Source organism: Spermophilus citellus (assembly GCF_964194105.1).
Source record: "Spermophilus citellus genome assembly, chromosome: 8".
In the NCBI taxonomy this organism is placed as follows: domain Eukaryota; kingdom Metazoa; phylum Chordata; class Mammalia; order Rodentia; family Sciuridae; genus Spermophilus; species Spermophilus citellus.
This window is the reverse complement of record NC_138189.1, coordinates 153623351-153629920: the sequence shown is the minus strand read 5'-3', so window position 1 is coordinate 153629920 and position 6570 is coordinate 153623351.

Sequence of the window (6570 nt, the reverse complement as noted above, 5' to 3'; positions counted from 1 at the left end):
CCCTGACCCAGGAGAGATGTTTCACCTGAGAACCTCAAGTGTGAGCCTACGAACTTCATACAGAGTGACAGAGAGGCCGGAAGTCCAGAGGTCTGAGCTCACGGTTTATCGCATCATGAAATCTCTACAGAGATCGGCTACGTGACGCACATGGAAGAAGCCTCAGTCGTGACTCGGGGCTCTATCTGGAGGAAATCCCTGAGTGAACACGAAAACTCTTCAGGCCCAGCCGCTGTCCTCACAGCCCACATGCTGGGCAAGGAGCTGTGCAGACTCCCAAGGAGCACCCTGGCCAGAGGACAGATTCCTCAGAAGCCTAATGGGATGAACCCTGCAGGCCCCAAAACACCAGGCAGCTCCTGCTGCCACATATAGGTTCCACTGTCCGTCTCTCTCCTCCCTCAGGGCTCAGATGCTGGCTGCCTCGGTGCCCGTGTATTTTTGTATTTTGGGCTCCATTACATTAGTTCAGTCAAAGTCAGGCGACACCAGTCAGATTCATCCTACTGCCCACTTCTGAGGTTCACAGAGCAGACAGACTCCAGGTGGAACTCTCCCTACATCTCTCTGCATCCTGATGTTCTGCACAGGAGGCCAAAGGACCGGGGATCAGGCTGTGTTTCTGTCCCTCCTGGCAGGAGGAGGCTGTGGCGTGGCAAGACCGGGATGTGAGGAACCTGGCTGTCCATGTGGGTGGGAGGAACGGGACCTGGGGGACAGCGCCTCCTGCAGGCACTTGGCCTTCTCTGCAGGCACTGGTTTGGATTAAAAGTGCTAGCCTGGATTTTCCTGGAAGGAAAAATGCCCAGATAAAATTACACACACACACACACACACACACACACACACACACACACACCCCAGATGTCACGGAGAAGGACAGTGAGAGAAGCAGACTGACAGGCTTTGACACAAAACAATGCTTGCAGAGGCCCAGTTTATAAAACACAGGTCGTAAATCAAGTGAACCTGCAGTGGCAGGTGAGGATGAGACCCAGGACGGAATGCAGGAGAGCAGCAGGGAGAGTTCACCTGTGGGACAGGAACGCCAGCTAGGACTGAGCCCTCGAATGTGGCATGGGGCAAAGCGTCATAAACAGTTTTCCACACTTTTGGAGCATTTTGATGCCACTAAGCCCTCAAGACAACCCTCTGGCGCTGGCATGTCAACCTGTCGGCACTGCCAGCCAGCCAGCAGGAAGGAGGGGTCATCCACGTACCAGCACAGAGTCGCTGTGGCACCCCTCTGCAGAGAGGGAAAATTCAAGGAAGAAGTCCAGTTCCTACACAGCAGGAGCATGGCCAGGCCTCAGGGCCAATGAGGCAGCCTCTTCACCCACCCTGCTGCTGCCCGCGGACGTCGGCCAGAGCCCCTGACTAGCCAAACCCAATGAGAAGGTACAGGGACCCAGGGACTAAACAACAGCACTGGTAAAGGTCACTCTTCCAGGGCACAGAGAGGCAGTGGGAAAGCACACCACATGGCTGGTCAGTTGGGGCACGTGGGAGCCCAGCCCCATCATAGAAGGCACCTGGGTGGGCGGTCAAGATCCCCTCCAGTCCAAGGCAGAAGGTTCCCTGCTCTGCCATCCCCACATCCTGGTCCAAGCACGACGGGGCAGTTTCACACGCTGCTCCTGGAGGGTTTGAAAGGAAAAGGCATGTGAGCAGGGACCTGTTCCTTGCCACAAGGACCTGGAAACAGAGGGAGCCCCCCCATGGGGAAAGTTCAGCTGGGACATCCTGGGGTGGGAGGGTTCTTGGCCTTGGACGGCCACCTGCTCAAGTGCGAGTCAGGTGCTGGTGCATGCTGTCCTTCAGATCTGAAATGTTCCCAAAGGCCCATGTGGTGAAGGTGTCTTCAGTCTTGTGCCACTGGGAGGGGAACACTTGGGAGACAGGGCCTAACGCTAGCAGGCGAGATGGAGGAAGGCAGGCTCCGTAGGCAAGCATACCCTGTCCCTTCCGACTCTCTCCTTGTTCCCCAGATACCCTGAGGTGAGCAGCTCACTCCAACGTGCTCCTGCCTGCCACGATAACTGGACCACCAAAGGTCCCAGCCCTGGGGCCAACCACTGAGGACTGAAACCTCTGGAACCACGAGCCCAAAGAGACCTCTACTCCCTACATATCTGGGGTCACAGTCACAGTGAGGGAAGGCTGATCCACCCAGCGCCCAGGGAGAAGAGGACCATGCTGCCAGAGACCAGAGGGTGCGCACAGCTCCACCCCTAGCCCTCCCCACCAGAGGTCATGCTGCATGGGATTTGCCATCGGAAAAGTCAGTGGGTACTTCATCACTCTGTCTTGAGCTGAAATTCACAGGCCAGAAGGTGCCTTTCGTTCAATTTGCAAGCAAATGGCTAGTGGAAATGCATCCCAGACACCGAACACCACCGAGGCGCTCAGGCAGGAGGACAAGACAGGTCGGACCTGGAAGGACAAGTACAAGATTCAGAACAAGATTCACAAAGGATGCAGGAAAGGTCGGAATGGGGGGCTATGAACATTTTACAGCTCCTTAAAAATCTACTACGACATAAAGACCAGAACAGAGCTGTGCGCAGGGGTCCACACAGTAGAGGTGCATGCACTCCATGCCTGTGCCACCACCAAGGTGAGGTTGTGGGGAAACAGGTCTGTGGGCCACATGGAATCCCAGGAAAAGGAGAGGAAGTCTTCTATTCCCCACCAGTCAAGCCCCTCAGACATTGCCTCTGGTGTGGGAATTCAAAAGCACCTCGTGCGTGTCCGCCTGGTGAGGACTCGGACCACGTACTAAAGTCCAGGAGGTGCAGATGCAGTGAGACCAGCACTTTTCCACACCCTGATGGAGCAAGCACCACTTCTCTGGAGCACCATTTTGTCATGGATATTAAGGCCATGAAGTGTACTTGGCTTTCACCCAGTAGTTGTGCCTCTGGGGAGTTAAACAAGATAATCGGAGATGCCCACAGACAGGCTGGACCACGTGTTCATGGCACCCCTGCTTACAAGGGACCCAGTAGAAAGAAACTTGAATGTCCAGGGAAGGGGTGCACATCGGCCACAAATCTCAGGCTGCATCAGGGGCACCTGCGGGAAGGAATCCAGATGCTGAAAACCATGGAGCCCTCTGCTGAGGCCTAGCAGGCTTCCCAGGACCAGGGGCTCCCCAGGTTCCCTCTCCCAGCCTCTCTGCCCAGCGTCTCCTGCTCAGGGAGCCAGGGCTGTCCACAGGGCAGTGCTCCCCTGCTCCTGAGCCAGCTGCTCCTCTGGCACTCTGCAGGGGCTGCATTCCAGTCCCTGCTCTGGGCCACCCCTTCTACCTGCCCCACCTTCCTCCACCCCCCTGCACCCAGCCTTTCCTCCTCCTCCCTGGCCACCCGCCCTCTGCCTCCTTCCTTTGTCCCCCCTGTTCTCCAGGGGGACCCTGCACTCTGCCCCTCCCCTCTACCCATCCCTCTTCCCTCTCCTTCCTTCCTCTCCTGCCCTTCTCTCCCCTGTCTCCTGCCCTTCTCAGCCCTCCCCCCTCCTCGCTCCTCCCCCTGCTCCTACCTCTCTCCCTGGCCCACCCTCTCCACTCCCTGCCCTCCCTGGCCTCTGCTGCTCACAGTCTAGTCTGCAGTACGTCTCCTGTCTCAGAGATGGCTCTGGGGACTTCCTCCTCCTGGGGATGGTGTCACTGTCCAACCCAGAGCCCCCTGGGCACCTTTAACCATCTCTGCAACTCAAGTCGATCCCCTGGTTCCCAGCTGGGTCGTCCAGAGGTGCCCTGCTCCTCAGATCTGAACTGAGCTTGGACCAAGGAGGAGGAGAAGGGGAATGTTCTGGCCTACACAACCAAGGCCTACCATTGCTTAGGTCTAAAGAAATTCCAGGACCCCAAAACAAACAAGCAACAGCCAACGATTGGGTTTATCAAAACAAATATCCCATGAAACATGAAAAGTCTGGGAACTAAAGGGATGGAATACGGCCTTCATGACCACGCCTCCCACCAGCCTCCAACAGGAACAGCTGGTGTCTCTGGCCACACACATCACACTGCCCAACGTCCCTAAGACAGAATGTCCCGCTCATGGCCCAACAGGACCTCAAGCTCAGGGTAGCTGCTGAAAGGCCACCTAGGTATGGATGCTCCATAAAAACACAATCCCAGGTAGCTCACCAGACAACTCTGTGGTGGCTTTCACCCTGTGAAGAACCCACCCCAGGTCCTCTTGAGCCATTCAGCACCCGTCTCCTCCAACTCGGACTGACCAATGTCCAGAGCGTGGTAGCAGTCCCCCCATGTCATGATGCTGGTGCGAGAGACTCTACCCTGAGTCCCAGGGCCATGTTCCCGACCTCTGTGGGATGTGGGAGCCACGGCAGGCGCCTGCCTCATCACTGCCCCACAAGGTCCTATCAGGTCACTCGCCAGAACCCTTCCTGCAGCCCACAGGAGAGAGAGAGGAGGGTGGGTCTCCTTCCAGGGATGAAGGCCGAACCTGCCAGCCAAGAACCCTAGGGCCAGCAGGTGCCCATCCTGGGGTGCAGAGAGACGGAGGCGTCCCTGATGCCCCGGTCCCTTCCGCTGCTCTGTCCACAGAGCCTGGGCTGGCTCCTTTGGAACCCACAGACTGACCGCTCCCCCCTCTGGGACCTGAGGCGTCCACGTGTCAGGCACCAGGCGCCGGGTGTCCACGGAGGTCTCGCTCTCTCCTTCCAGCGAGGGACCTTGTTGCCGTGTCCCCACACCACATGGCTGAAAGGGCCGAGGACTGGGCCCACCCCTTCAGTCCCTTTCCCCGCTCTCCTCCCTTCTTTCCTCCTTGGTCCTAGTTATGGAGACCTGCCCTGAAGGCTTGTGCTCCTCAGGCTGATGCTGCTGCTGCTGCTCACAGGCCGAGAGGGGCCAGGAGTGAATGGCGGGCGTGTTGACGCCCCACCTTGGGCCCAGAGCCAAGCTGGAGGGGACGGACAGGGACGGAAAAGGCCCCACCTGTGGCTGCCCATGCATCTGCGGCCCTACCTGGCTGCCCAAGCACCTGGGGCCAGCGCTCGACTCCTGAGCCACTTTCCCAGCCCTTTCTAGTGTCTTCGACAAAGGATCTCACACCCTTGCCTAGGCAGGTCTTGAACTGGCAATGCCCCTGCTCGGCCTCCCCAACCCACAAGTAGAAAGGCAGTCACCACCTTGCCCTCCGTGACATGTCTGTGTCTGTGTCTGTCTCTGTGTGTCTCTGTGTGGGGGGGGTGGGGGGGTGGGTGTGTGCATGAGCACACCTGAGACCAAGCGCGACCACGTGTGGTGCAGAGGGTAGAACCAGGGCCTAGTTGCCGGCCAGAGGAGGTCCAGCCCTGAGGCGCACATCCCCTTGGGGAGCCAGGGCCCCAGGGCCTCACCCTCCTGAAGGACCACAACACCACACCCTCAAAGGAGGGGAGTCTCAGCAGCACTTTTGGAGAAACACACTCCTCCAACCACGGCCCTGGGAAACCAAAGGCAAGGGGCTCGGTCTCCCCTGCACCTGCCCTTCACGAGAGGAGTCCCTGGTGGTGGACTGAACGACCTTAGGCAGGGACTCAGAGATGGGTGAAGACACAGGGTCTCTGGAAAGGTCTGTTCCTGGCAAGTACAAAAGCTGGCCTCACGATTCTTGTCCACGGGGAAGGGACCAATTCAGAAGACTCCGTGGAGGGTCTGCGGTACCAAACCCACCAGGAACACACGGGTGGCTCTGTGACATCAGAGACCCAGGGGGAGGGGGTGGGGTCCGCACCTAGTACAGGATGGAAGGGAGGCTGCCCTCCATTCACATCAGACTGGGATCTCTGACCCACGTCAAATGGAAACCCCACGGAGATGGCAAAGAATGGGGGACAGAGCCCACACCCCGAGTCGAAGGGATGGGAATTGAAAGGTTCACTCCAAACACTAGACCCAGAAAACAGCTCCTCCCAGCCAGCCCTCCACTCCTGCGGGCTGGGGGCTCTGGCCACACACCCTCCCCTGCCCACACCTGCGCCCCAGCTCCCCCGCCAGGTGGTCCTGCTCCCTGCTCAGCAGCCCTGGGGAGCTCGGGGTGGCAGGCTGAAGGGCCCGTCCCTGGGTCAGGACGCTCACAGGGACGGTCCCGCACAGCCAAAGACCTAGAGAGGATAAAGCTTCACCAGGCCAAGAGCCAGCCCCTGGCAGGTACATTCAGAGGAGGGAGCAAGCAGCAGCCCCCAAGCCTCTCTAGGGGAGGCACCCACAGCTCTACCCTGACTGCCCCCGGAATCTGTGACACGGGGCCCTCCTCATGCCAATCTGGGTGTCACCCCAGGATGGGCTTGGGCCGGTGGCTCCTCCTGTCCATGGTTCACTTCCGAATGTGGTGACCGGGCACCATCAGTGTCAGGTCAGGCACAAGGTCTGCCTTTCTCCCCGCCCCCCACCCAGCCTCCTCCCCTCAGTCAGAGTCTCCTCCCCTGGGACCACTCTGGATCACGTGTTGCCCTTGGGGACCTCCAGAGGGCTCTGTGGTCACTGCTCCCTTACACCTTCCCCACTGTGACACCACCACCCACTCTCCCACTGCTGCCAGGAGGCGGCCAAGGAAC